The 14,441-nt window shown below is 40.0% G+C and overlaps 1 protein-coding gene across 13 annotated transcripts in view; it reads right to left on the reverse strand.

Annotated features, from left to right (window-relative positions):
• Positions 1-14,441, reverse strand: part of LOC108630748 (histamine H2 receptor) — a 76,226-nt gene that overhangs the window by 27,465 nt on the left and 34,320 nt on the right. Inside the window, exon 3 of one of the 13 annotated variants that reach the window (XR_003389854.1) lies at positions 1,678-2,439. The exons of the other annotated variants lie outside the window; for them this stretch is intronic. The gene's annotated coding sequence lies outside the window, so the exon portion shown is untranslated. Of the gene's footprint in view, positions 1-1,677; positions 2,440-14,441 lie in introns of those variants that run through there. 13 annotated transcript variants of the gene reach the window in all.

Here is a 14,441-nt window from a genome sequence, read left to right on the forward strand (position 1 = left end):
CTGGTTTCAGTGAAGCCAAAAGATTGCCTTTCACTTGCTGATGTCAATTTTGGGGAACTGCTCTACCTATCGGTGAGTGATATGTATTTGTACACTACGTACCAGCGTGGAAAGAAACGAAAAGCGTGTTTCACTCGGTCTATACTCAATATTGCTATTTGATTTTCTCGAAAGCAAACCCTTGTTCGTGAAAAACTAGCGTTTACTCGTTTGGACTTGCGTGTCACTTATACGAGTAGTAAACTTCTACAAATTCACGAGTTGACAAAGTTTCATTCTCATCACTGTTCTTACGAGACAAACAATTTGACAGATTTTTGTTTCTAATGTGCATTGGAGATGCATATAAAGACGTACTTTTAGAATAAGATGTTGGGACGAGAATAATACGCGACCATAAGTTATGGCGACATATGATGTTCAATGAAATGAAAGTCCCTTGACGTTGAAATATTAAAAGCGCACGCTACACCAGTGCCAGAGTCATATTTTATACATTTTCGTCTCCCAGGAGAACATTTTTAATTCAGAGACGTGCTATTATATTAATACACATATTTTCTTTTATTTCAATTTGTTTTCTCAATGCACGAACAGAAAATTAAAGTTCCAATTTTCCACGAACGTTGGACTATTAGTTTGTCCAGTTTATTTTATGAATTGTCTCACACGAGAATTTCTATTTCTACATACAAATTAAAATTGTTTTTTAAATATACGTCTGTTCAGGAATTCAATGCAAGGTTTATTTTTGCGAAAATATGAGACTGGTTAGCGCAGAAATGTTCGGGTACAGAATACTAATTTCGAATTTGAAAAACTTCGGTCTGGAATCTCGGGAGACAAGGTTGTTTCTTGTGAAGAATTTGAGAAATCTGTTTTGCTAGGACGCGGGAGCAGGATAGGTGGTCTATTTTCCCTCGATGAAAGCATAAAAACCGTCCGCGGAAAATCTTATACTCTGTTCGCCCGTAACTATTCACCCCGGTAGCTCCGGCTCATTTATTATTTATGAATCTCGATTCCGCGAGTACCGCGATCAAGAGACGACGTTAAATGTTACGAGAATATTTTTGCCAAAGGTCTCCCGACAAACAGCGTAGCAGAACCTCGTTAGCAACTCCTTATGTATCTACGCGAATCTCCTCGTCTCTCGTACAGACTTGCAATTTAATTCTTAAGTAGTTTTTAAGGCAGCTCTAATATTACTTTTCGTTACTCGGTTGTTTGGATGAAAATGAAAATGGGAGCTATTTACAAATTACTCAGACATTAATCGCAGTTTGGAAGTTAAGTTGTTTGGAAAATCGTAGACAGTAACTGCACTCTCATTTTCACGAGATGATAAATATGCAAGCGGAAAGTAATTACGGGTGGTCGCAATTCAAGGGGAAGTTAATCACTCCCTTATTTGTAAAAATTAGACACTTTTCTTACTTCTAATTACGAGATCAACCAGTTTGTATATCTTATCCTTGATTCGAATTAATGAGCATGAAAAAATGGAAATGAACTATTACAGAAGATTCCGATGCTAAAGAGGGAATTAAAATCTGCGAGGAAATTAGGGACGTCGAGGGTTAAATTTATTAATCCAATTTACTAACTTTTTTTATCGTCATTCTTAATGCATGAGCTTTCGTTTAATCAAAAATAAACTTTCTCAATTTCCAGCTTTGCCTAATTATTCCTAACCAAATTCAATTTGCATCAGTGATCCATCGCTGTAAACATTATAATCAAGATTCATACAATGGTCGATACAATAATTGATATAATGTTTCACATAATGATTGACGTAACGTTCGTTGATATAATAACAATCGGTACTTCGTGTTAACGACGTGTCGAAATATGAAACCGCATTTAGAACAACGTTTCATACTTCATGAGAAATGCGAGGAATAAAATATAAGCAATCAAAGGAATCGAGTTTGATGTGTCGTGAGGAAAAATTCTTGCCAGAGACATATTGCGCGTGAACTTGGAAGGTGACTCGCTCGACTTCAAAGAAGTCTGGGGAAGTTCCATGAAACTCGGGCGTGATATTAAGTACCACGGTAAAGTTCGTAAGGGTCTTCGTACCGGGTCCGAACGTATCGCGTTTTCCGCTCAGCAATCATAATTGCTTCGCGTGCTGTCGAACGCATGCCTGGGAAAAACTAGTTTACCGAGTTTTGCGTACGGTTGTCGTGTCGAGGGTGCGAGACGCGCGTAATAATTATTTCAAGCCGCTCGATCAACGGAGGGCTAAAGAACGATGGTAATGAGGGCTGTTTGCTCAGCGGGTGAACGCTCGACGCGTCGCGACGCACATAAGAGGCCAGTGCCCCTTCTATTCAAAGAAGTGCTCGACGAATTACGCTCAACGCGAACCTCCCCGAGAATACCTTACTGTCGGATATCGTAAACGTTCCTGCTAATTCGAGAAACCGGGAGCTGAAAAAAAAAAAAAAAAATTAATTTCGACCCTCGGAGTTTGTTCATTCGGTTTTCTGTGGCTTTAATTAGACCATGTAATTAAAGAGTTGGTGAGTTTCAGAGTACTTTTACCTGTGCCATTAGTAATAAAGTTTTCGAGTAATCTTGAAAATACTTGAATTTGTGAATATATCAAAGATCGGACGTAACGCGTTATTAATTATGGTAATGAATCGCGATCTCGGTAATGGAGATACATTCATCACGTTTGCGCTAGACCGCAGTTCAAAGCAATACTTTATTAGGAGACACGTAACGTACTCATTAATAGTACAGTCTCATATATTATTCATTTGACCCAGTAATAGACTTCATCGTGAGAACGAAATCAGTTAATAATAGATACGATGAACTCGTATGACAAAGTACTTTTATACTTCGTGTTCGCGGTTTCAAGGAACTCGTCTGTCGTCAACGGCACGTGAAAAACACGGTATAGGTTCATGGTTTCGTAAAAATCGATGAAAGTCTTGGCGCGAACTCGAAATTAAGTCAGCCGGAAAATTTTGTTCCGCGAGGCGTCTAAAAGCAGAATCCATCTATCGCCTTTCAGGTGGAAAATTGTATGAGGCCAAGTTTTTTTCCCCGATTACTTTGTTGGGAACTTGAGAAAAAAAAATTGTTTTCACGTGGATAATTCTCTCCTCAGGTTTTTCACAAAACGATCTGTTATCCAATATATTGTTATTCATTAACGTCGTCCATTTCTGCATACTCGAAACAAAGTTCATGCGTTGTAATAAGATCGTGTGCTGGTACGAACTTGTATGTGGGCCTCATACATCATTTTTATGTCTTTCGCGCCTAGTACATGCCTGCCTGTACATGTTCTCTATGTGCCTCGAGAATATGGCTTCTCAGCACGAAAGGGATTTCCGTTTTCCTGTCTTCCCCCATCGTTCCGTCGTAAATGCTAAAAAATCATCGGGACTTCCGAGTTTGAATTTGCGCGTCGTAACTTCGCGGCAGAGACGTGTATAAAAAGAAAAAGTGTTGTTAATTCGACGGCCTGGTTACATCAATTAACAACGGCGGTATCGAGATTGCCAATCCCAATCTTCGATAATTGCGCAATTATCTTTCACTTCCGCAACTGTCGACACCAGGCGTAAATTTTTTCTCAATTTAATTGCTTCGGTAGAGCGTCGATGCTCTTACGTTTAATTATGTTCAAAGATCTTGAACCGGTTCCCGTTCATTTATAAATCCGAGCCCCTATGTACCGAGGGATTTGTAAAGGCTCTTCAGCATTATAATCCCACCGATTTTCTGGGTTCCTTAAATACTCCCTGGCTCCTTCACCCCCGTCATAAAAAAGACCCCTGCAGTTTGTGTCTTCTCTCGTTATCTCATCCTTCTTTTTGCCCATGAGAACACGGCAGGTCGTTACAAACGTAAATCTTTCGTGGACGATAATACGGTAGAAACAGGTTCTGTCATCAGTCCGAGAAAAATGCGATCGGCTCGAATCAAGCATATCATTAGGTTTGGAGCCGTGAAATTTTATTTAAGCGGATACAGATGTGCGCGCAGGCATCCTTTTTATGCGATTCTTCGAGGAGCTTACGGCTTTGCATAACTTAAGTAAGTGGCGGTGGAACTGAAATTGTAATCGAAATACCTTAAACTCCAATGTCGTCCATTTATATTCCGGAGTTACGTATTCTGTCGTATCTTTAACAGTCAATTCCAAAGATAGTGCGTTTCACTAAACGCGATAACATTTAAGAGTTGTATTGGAAAATAGCTATTGGCTAGTCGCCTTTTTTTTATCAACGTTCGCTTCCTGGTTTCTTAGTCGAATAAATTCCCTCGTCAATAATTAAAGATTTCCGCTCGTTCCATTTTTCCCCATTCATTCCTACGCTCAAGTATCGTTTGTACGGGGATCTACGTTAATTACAGACCGTGAATACAAGCTATCGATAACGAATGCAAAGCCCGTAGTGTTTATCTAACTAATTACTACGCGTAGTTGGCTCTGAGCCAATTTTTATCTGCCGATAAAACGATACCGATACTTGACAATTAGCTACGGCGATTGATTGTTTACAACGTCGCCGGTAAGCACATTTATGCCTCGCATGCTGCATAAAATAACGATGGAACGCTGCGAGGACGGGTGGCTGGGGTAATGCTAAATTATGCAAATTGTTTGAAAGCAGATACTTGCATTATGCAAAACCGTTGAAGAAACCGATACAACGCCAATGGCCAGGCGGTAGAGTTTGCACGAATTTCAATTGTACGTAACGTTGCAAGAATCTACTCACTCTAGTCGATGATGGATATCGTCAGAAATAGAATATTTTATTTTATTATAAACTTTCGTAAGTGAAATTAAATCATTTCTTCGGATGCTTTCACTAATGCAGCTTGTTATGAAACCGTCGTGGGACAATGGGGACAGAAAAATTGTATTATGTTCCTAAACTTTCAACGCAGAGGTATCATTCAAATCCCAACGAGTAGCAAGTTACAGATTGGTTCATTTGTCACTTTACAAGGTTACAGAAGTTACTGCTCCCTGACAGACGACCTCTCCGTTCCCATGAGTCCAGTTTTTGTCTTAATCGTATTCCATCGTCAACCTACATGTATTCCTACAATTCCTCGGGATATCGTTGTAGAAAATCTGATACCAAATAGTACACGGGTCATCGTACCGAGCAGAACCAGAATTGTATCAAGCGATATATGATGTATTACTGCTTCTAATTTGCTTCGTGTTTGTGCGATGCAAGTGGGTTAATCTAATTTTCCCGAAAGGATTAACGAAACTTCTGTGGACACGGGTCCGACCTATCGGATTAAAGTGGAAACACCTACGCCGAGTTCAAAGTGTCTTCTCTCAGTTGCTGCTTCCGTTCACGACGCAATAGCTTTGAACCTTTCGCGCGTTTCCTTGCCAAAAAGTTGTGCTCGCGTGATCGTGTTGGTTTACTCGTCGTAAGTCAGCGTCGACGTCGCCGCCTCTGGGATATCGACGATTATACTCATGTAGGTAACGCCCAGGCGACATCGATTTATCGAGGGGAAAAAAGTTGGCACGAGACACAAGCACTCGTGAATGAATAGATATTACACTTCGCTCTCGCATGGAACAAACTTTTCAATGAGGGAAAATTGAGGAAACTATAGAATTCTGTTCCCACTTCATACACGCTACTGTGTCCGGAACAGTTGCCGTGGGATAATGGCACACCAGGTTGCACTAATTAATAGACTGCGAGTCTAAAAAATGCTCTTTTATCATTTAATTATAGTATGATCGATATTATGATAACGGTTAATATTTGATGCACGGTTTACTAACTCAAGTTTTTAAGGGACAGTAAGTGTTATTGAACTCTGAGTTCTTGCGGGAAGATGATACGTTAGAACAGCAGCTGGGAAACAGGAATTACGTGATAAAAATGAATATATCAAGTATCCTCTACTTAAAATTTGACTGCTGCAAAAATGAGATATTATCCTTATTAAATTTTCTCTACATATCCAAGTACCTGGTGTAAGTTACTTAAGTGAAACGGAATTGCTTGTTAAAGTTCCTGCAAATATTTTTGCAGCTCTCTTATCTAGCCATGAGCTTCAACAGTCTTTCATAAAAATTAGTAAGCACTCTGGAGAACTTAATTTATGATTAAAGTTTTGTTCTCAACTAATTACAAATTCCGCTTCTTGCATTTTTCTTTATCTGAATTAAATATGCGCATAATCAGGGGTTTAAGGGGGCCTGGGAAATGTCTTGGAGCGAGAATGCATATAATCTGTAATTGCATATGAATACTCGGACACGAGCGATAGGAAATTTGCATATGAAAGGATTGAAACGACGTTCTATATGGTCAAAGTTATTTCCACCTGCGAAAAGTATAAATGATAAGGTGTTTAATGTACGACTGGCACAATAGGTACACGCTGTAGTCGGAGACAATGGTGCCATGAGTTTACTAATACCAATAAAAGTCAAGCCTGCACTAGTTAAAATATTGAATCGGTTATTGGATTCTCTATTGAAAACGTTATCTGCGCTCAGCAGGGCAAAAATATCCGTTCGACCTGTCACCTAATCGCATAAAGAATCAGCCGTGTACGTATAATGCAGAACGTTAGATAATTCTCGATGCAGTAAAATGAAATTATATTAGACCCTGGCAACAAGCTTTCAAGTAAAATAAAAAATTCTATTCTAAAAACGATTAAATACTTTAAGGGTTCTTAATATGTACTATCACTGCATTATGCAGATACAATGAGCTGAGGTAGGAGAATAAAAATAATCCACTAGATTCGTGGAATATTTTTGTTTGATTCCCTGGAGTGAGTTACGTGGCCAGTAGAGTAGATAATTGGTTGTCTTCCGGCGAATGGACAGGGAAACGCGCGTCGAATTTCGGCTAAACCAAAATTGAATCCCAGCCGGGCTACGGAATAGTAATTATCAAGCGAGTTACATCCCGTTATCCAGTCTTGCAATAAATACCCATCGCTTCCCATCCGAAATTTTCCGTGTTTGAGGTCAGCTTGATTTTTAAAGAAGTACTCTGTAAAATAAACTGACAGGTTGATACTGAAGAAACTTATCGGAGGGATGCAATTATATTCACGGCATGTATCCAAAAGACAGGGACAGATAATTAGGGTGTGCGTCTCTTCGATACGATAATTGAGGTCTCGATAATAAGGGTCGGGAACCGGTACAGGTATCTGTGTCAGGGTAAAAAAGAGCAACGAGAAATCGTGTCCGAATAATATTACATCGACTTTGTGAAATAATTATGTGCAACCAAATCCTGTCTGGCAGAAGTTCGTTGCTCGGTGAATCGTACAAATCGCGTGGACAACTTTAAATTGAAGTCCCGCCTTTGAAACAGTCAGCTTAACTCAACGCATGAAATAATTCTGCTCCATTGCGCCACGGTCGTGCATTGGATAATATCGTTGGTCGCGAATTCAAGTGGAAACTATTTTTTAACAGACGATTATTACAGATGCGAGCACGTGAATTTGCACGAAGCGAAATGATGCTTCTACAATTCTTTTAATATACATTTTCCTTGAATTTTAAGTTTCTTGCCTTCGTACAGATATTTAATTCAAACGGTAATTGCGCTAACTGCAAAGCATGTGTACACAGCTGTGAATTAGTACGTGTGTTGCATAAACATGAACCCGGGTTATAACACGTGTCTATTAATCCATGGTTTAACGTGCATACACAGGGAACGTTTACGTACGGTCTACTGAAGTGAATAAATGCACTGGCTTCGGTGCGTAGCTTTATGAACTGTATTTTCGAAAGTATCTACATTACGAGTAATAATCGCGGAATCAAGTTTTAATACTCTCTGCCAACTAAAAGACAGCTCAATGCTCGCTTCCTGTAGAACCTATAGAAACTGTGTGAATTCATGCAACCATAATTAAAGAATTATTCTTCGACTGTTCTAAGGTCATCGTTAATAGAAAGACGTGCATATTCTGATGTACAATAAATCTTCAAAAAATGCATCAATAAATGTAAGAAATCTGATGAGGATTTGAACACAGTTTATAAATATTATATGTTACATTGTAACTCGTTTGATAAGAAATGTACGATGGTACAATTTGGAATACAGCTAAAAATATGCGATAAATAAGAAACGACTAAACTGCGAAATGTGATCGGTGTAAAATTTGGCTAACTTCCACAAAGTAGCTTCGAAGTTGGATTCCGTCCAAAAAATAGTACCACTTATTCGTTAAGATGAATGTAGGGTGGTAGACCTCTTTCGGCGGGTGGAACGGTTAATTTATAGCCGCATTGCTTTCGATCGAATCGATTACACTCGTTCGTTAAGGAAACAGCCGTGCACTTTCACACCGAGAATTTTACCGACGATCTCCGTTCCACTGGATTGGCCGAAAGTAAATTAGGGATCATTGCCTCCTTCTGTTTTCTATTCCGTTCGGATCTTTATGGATACCGTAACGATCAGCTTCGATCATTCCTCGGATTTACGGGCCGGAAAAGCCGCGTTAAAAGGTTCCTCGGGTGAAACAGAGCCGTGTCGAAAATCGTGCAACGAAATCGCGTTTTTATTACCGATAAAATCCGGTGATAAACGGGAAAGTAGATAGAGGTTTTTTTTATAGCGAATCGAATTAATGGGATCCGTGGACAAAGCGCAACGATTTAACGTTTCAAAATGATTTCCCATATGTATGCAAATTCGTTTTACGCGTTCATGGTATCAGAAGGTTGTGCGTGTAATTCAGACAGAAAAGATAGCGTTTCGAGAGTGAACATAACATAGTATGCAAATTGCATTCCGAAAGTTTTTACGCTGTCCCACGTGACAGAACTTTAATAAAGAACCTTGCCAGCTCCTCTGTCCAAGAATCGCAAAGCAATTTCAACCTTTCATGTTCTTTCAGTGTATCGAGAAACAAATATATGAACCGTGAATGAAAACGAACGGACTGATTCCAATTTGAATATTTCTATTTCACCGTGCAGCTTTCATACGCCAACAACGGCGGTGAAACTGACGTTTTCGATCGCAGCTTCACAGTTCGCCTGTTTTAAATACCCGATTTGCTTGGAAATGCGTGCACAGATCTTCCTGTATCGCGTAAATAACGGCAAACGTGTTTCGTTTATACGCGAAAATTTTACCGGCGACGGTATCCCAGTCGATTTTTATACAACCGCGAATTGAAATTCACGCGAGAATAGGACAACTGTTTGCTCCTCGACGAGTGCGTATCCTCGACAACGTATCTGCACTTTGGAACAGAGATGCCATAAATTCTGCTGTTTGCAGTTTTTCTCGTCCTGCGTCCTTCCATAAATCAGATAAACTTATCGCCACGTTGTCGCCGCGGTGATACAAATCAATATTTTTCATTCTCTATCACCTTCCCAGTCGTCCACATAAAAATTTGCTGAAACATGTATGGAAACTTGATTTCTTCTCTTCTTTGAAAAACGAAATGGACATCGGATTTAAACACGATATTGCACATGCAATGGTACGAGAAGCGAAGAGGTTGATAAATGTGGAACGCCACGATCGAGAAATAATGTGAACAGCGAAGGCAAACAGCATAACGGATTTTACGCACGAGCTCGTGGTCTTTACTTGAACTTTACACTTAAGGTGGAACTCGAAGACAAGTTTCACTGGCGAACTGACGTTAAACTAATCCTAAACAAACTCTAAACTAACTATAATCCTAACAGTATGGCACACTTCAGGAACGTCTTTCGCAGCGTTACGACCCGTGCTGCTCATCAATTAAATTCACAATGTCTACTAGCGTTAATTGGAATTGATCGATCGCCAGAACTTACCGCCTCGTTGTGAACCGAGTCTAATAAATGTTTCTTACAGGCATTAATGAGCATAAAATTTTTCGTTCGTTCATCATTCGGTAAACGAAATTTAAGTAACCTTTTTCGTGTCTCAACTACTTGAGCACGTCTCGTAAATCGTCATTATTAGATAGTATCATGGAAACAAAAAGATCGTTTATCACGTTTTTTTCCCATTGCATCAATTCTATTCTAATGTTTAAGTTGGTATAAAAACGCGGAGTACCGCAGAATCTCTCCCGCTGGCTTTTATCTAAAAATGTTTTCGAGGGTCGCTTCGAGTAGGATCCATTGGAAACAAGCTTCCAAACTGCTCGAAAGCTCTCGTTCCTCTTCCCACAATCAAAATTTTTGCCCTGAGGGCAAACGTTATGTACATATGTATCGCGTGGTAGGTTAATATTTTCGTGATATCGCAGGTGCGCGCGTGCCCCGCGCCAATTATCCCGTTCCGCGAGCACAATAATTCCGGCTAGGCCGACCGGTCGTGTGTACCCAGTGGGTCTTTCGCGTCGCGACCATGCAATTTCTCCGAAATAATTATCGCCGTCTCTTGCCGTTCTTCTCTCTCTCTCTCTATTTCTCAAGCCGAGCACGAAATCTCGTTTCCGACGAAAAGACTCGTACCACTGTGCGACAGTGGCCAGCATTGTCCGAGGAAGGAGCAAACACTTCGTCTTACAATTAAACGAAGAACCAGGGACCGTTAATTGGACGGTGGAAAATACTTCAAAGGCGCCGTTTCGTTTGACTATCGTCGCTGCTGCTAGGAAAAACACCCTCTGATACCAGCACTGTTTCTGTTAATCTCTTTTTTTCTGCCACGTATTTCCACGACGATAAATTCTGTCAGATAAAATAGGCAAATTCGTTCTCTTAATGGGATTTACTCTTCTAAGATTACCTTATCTGAGTAAACTATCATCCCACTAAGCAGTTTTAGGTACATTCGGATAAGGTACCGTAAGATTGTAATGTAAGACCGATTAACGCATTTTATGCATTCGCAAAAATGTGTATTACATGTTTTTCAATCTATAAATGGATATTGGAAAACTTTTATTTCGTCCTTTTTAATTAAACTGGTTTTCAATTAACGCGATGTGGTCGGAGATTGGACGGCCGTGATACTGAATTCGTGCTAAGTATAAAACGTAAATGATGCATGAACCGGTTAAAGGTGCTTCTTAAGCTCGGGTTCGTGGAGACGGTGGAGTCATTTCTGCCCCGTGAATATTTAAAGCTTCTCTTTCACCGGTGGCAGACAGAATTCCGTGTCGCGGCGAGAATTTTCTACGTAGGAATGTTCCCGTCTTTGATCCGTGGTGTTTGAAGAAATTAATTCCTTCGGTTTGCGGACGTTCCTAGTCTGGGATAGCATTGCAATTCCTCGTTTCGAATATCACATTCGTGCAAGACATTCATTTTCCCATATTTAATAACAGCAGCTCTATTGATCAGTTCATTCGACCTGTTCGATGGACGGCGTAACGTTCGTCGATTAACTCGCTCCATTTCGGATTTCCTCTCTATTTGTCGGGATACAATAAAATGGTAAACAAGCTATTGTTTATTGAACGTATGAGACAAATAATAGTGTACGTAAGTACGGGATTTCGTTTTCAAATGTTAGCATTGGAGAAAAGAATGACGACTTAGACAGTTCAATTTTATTGACAAAGTAATCGCTTCGGCAAACGGAAGATGATGTCTTTAGTCCGGTAATCCGATCAGCTCTTCCTTCTCTTCCACTTTTCCTACTTTTCGTTCAATACCGACCGTATTTTTTATATTCTCTTTCTCTTTATCAATTATTTTTATTAATGATGCTCAATTAAGACCAAGTAAATACGTAGGAATTATCATTTGAAGATTCTAAGTCGAGTCGAGTCACTTTGTTACAACGACATTGTCGAACTCATATCTGGTTCCCTTATCCATTAACGTGCGCCCGTTTAATTAGATTGCGTACTTAGAGAGATTGTATATTTATGGTTTAAACGTGCCCTTCTTCCTCTTCATCGAGTTTCTGATCGTTTCCAGCAGGTTCAGCTCCAACTTCGAATTACACGAAGAGAAAGCTTTTCACTCATTCGATGTACCAATACCCAAGTAACTTCAATCGGCGTTTTCTCTAATTGTAAAAGAAACTAACACTGTATTTCAATGGAGCGCAGTAATCTTTTAAATCATTGCAACTTATTCATGCCTTTCACCAACGCGTGAACAAGTCTCGTGTTCCACGCTTCCAAGCGGTAGGGGAGGCTGTAGAAAAAATCTTGCTGCGAATACACAATGAAAAGCCTCGTTTCATTCTATAAAGAACCACCCGCGAATGCTAGTCGTTATACGCGATTAAAATACTCCGTTAATGGTACAGACGGCTCTTTTTTTCCCTTGCCAGTCGAGCAGAGTTTTTCATCCACTCGGGGAACTCCTCCGCCGGTTGAAAGAGGACGGTCGACCTACGCGTCGCAACGTCGCAATTAGGTCGAACTTCTTGGTCGTTCTGCAAAACACAACGTCGTCACGGGCCGTCCGAGGATAGCGGAAAACACACAGTCCATCTTGGGAGGGTAGTTTCCTCGCTGTACGGCCAATAGTGTGTGCGACACACTTCGTCCAACGAAAGGAAGACGAATGCCGCCGTGGCTCTGTTGTTCGTCGCTGTAAGGGGTCGTGAGTGCTTTTTGGGAACAAGAAATAAGAAAAAACGAGGACGTGTTTCTAATGTCTTGAGATAAAATCGTTGTTTGCCATCAAGATTCCCTGGCCAAAGTGATAATCTCTTTAAAAAAAGTATATATGTAATTATTTATACAGATTGGAAAATTACATACAGTATTTTTATTAATACAGTAATTTATTAAACGTTTATGATTTTATTAAAACGTATAAAAAATAATTTCATTGGATAAAATTAATCAGTAACTCGCGATTCGATCAAATAATAAAAGGAGTTATGTTCCTCGATATGAAAAAAGGAGATATCGATATGTTTAATGGTGGAACATAAAGTCTGATATAATGGAGACAATTTTTGCAAGTCGAACGGCTGAATATCTTCGCGGATCTCTCATCTGCATTTTAATGTCGATGTAAAGCCAGCGATCGACGTGCTACGCCCTTTCGTTCAGCGAATTTACAACTGAACTCAGTACGCTGGCTATGTACCTGCGAGTTTAATCGGATTTCATGTCCGCGGCTCGTAACAACGAGTAAGCTCCGTTTCATAGCTAACGATGCGCGCCGGCTCGTCGTCGCGGCCACGCAAAATAATAAAAAGCCTTTGAAACCAGTAAAAATCACGTTTTCAATGCTTGCCGATGGATTTACCATTGAGGCCGTATTATGCGTTATTGCTTGGTATTGCATATTTTTTTTTATCTTCGCATTCGAACGTCAGAATTAACATTCAATGGAAGCATCGTACAACGGAAGATGTATAAAAATTCCTTTTTTTTGTATCATGGCATGGACCGAAGGTAAATTATGTGTTATTGTAGTAAATGATCGAATTATTTCTTTAACCCTTTCACTACGACGGGCGTATATATACGCCCTTCGGAGTCCATCGATATATACGACGGGCGTATATATACGCCACCTGTATTTTTATACTTTGATACCTTTTCTATTTTACCGATTGATTCAAAATGGACTTTATCGTTCTTCGGAACATATGAACTACGCTTTTGTCAATTGTTTCGAACGATTTTTTATTAATTCTTATCATATTTGTTGTGATATTGCCGTTACAAGATGCAATAAATGATCCACTGGTCTGCGCGGCGCAGCAACCGACGTGCGTATAACGCGCCGCAGTGAAAGGGTTAAAACATGGCGAATTTCTCCCCCGGGTAGTAATGATTATCTACTGCGAATTCCCTTTGCAACTCGTTATCCGGCCTACGTGACAGTTTAATCGTGTGACGTTAAATACATAATGTTGTATTAATCGAGGCTTCATTAAGTTGTGTCGAGTCCCGAAATCCGAGGCGGAGCCGGCACAGCGAGCTATCAATGCCAGGCTCGAAATTCGTTTTCCTAAAACACAAAACACTTTGCGAGCCTCAGCGTTAACAGGCGAGGAAATTGGCGCGGAACAAAGAGCAAATCCCCGACAGAGCCGCGAGAATCAAAGGATTTTGATTGAAGCCCGGCTTTTCAGCGTTTTCGAAGCGCAGATTCGGGGCGTAGAGAAACGACGACGCCTCCGCGATGAAAGCCGTGTTTCGCGTCCTAAAATTTTTAACAAAGCGTAATGTTGTTCTCGTGTAAACATTAATGAGGTCTGAAGTACATGCTAAGGGAAAACGAAAAATCCGTGGAATTAGATTGGATGTAGGATTACGCGGTCTCGGTTTAATGCGCGTTGCGAATGATCAAAAGTTCATATGGCAAACAGTTAGTTGAGGAAAGCCTGCGCTAATTAACACTAGAAAGACTGAAACTTAGTATATACCTATATTGCCCAAAGCAGTAAAAATGACTGCATTGTGAAAGAATAATGTGTAAAGAAATTTGTCTAAAATTAATTTTTAATATTTTTTATATTATTTGCAGTCATATAACAAGTTATTAGTAAATGTTAACA

The sequence above is a fragment of the Ceratina calcarata genome, unplaced genomic scaffold (assembly GCF_001652005.2).
Source record: "Ceratina calcarata isolate Rehan_Ccalc_2016 unplaced genomic scaffold, ASM165200v1 scaffold78.2, whole genome shotgun sequence".
Taxonomy (NCBI): Eukaryota; Metazoa; Arthropoda; class Insecta; order Hymenoptera; family Apidae; genus Ceratina; species Ceratina calcarata.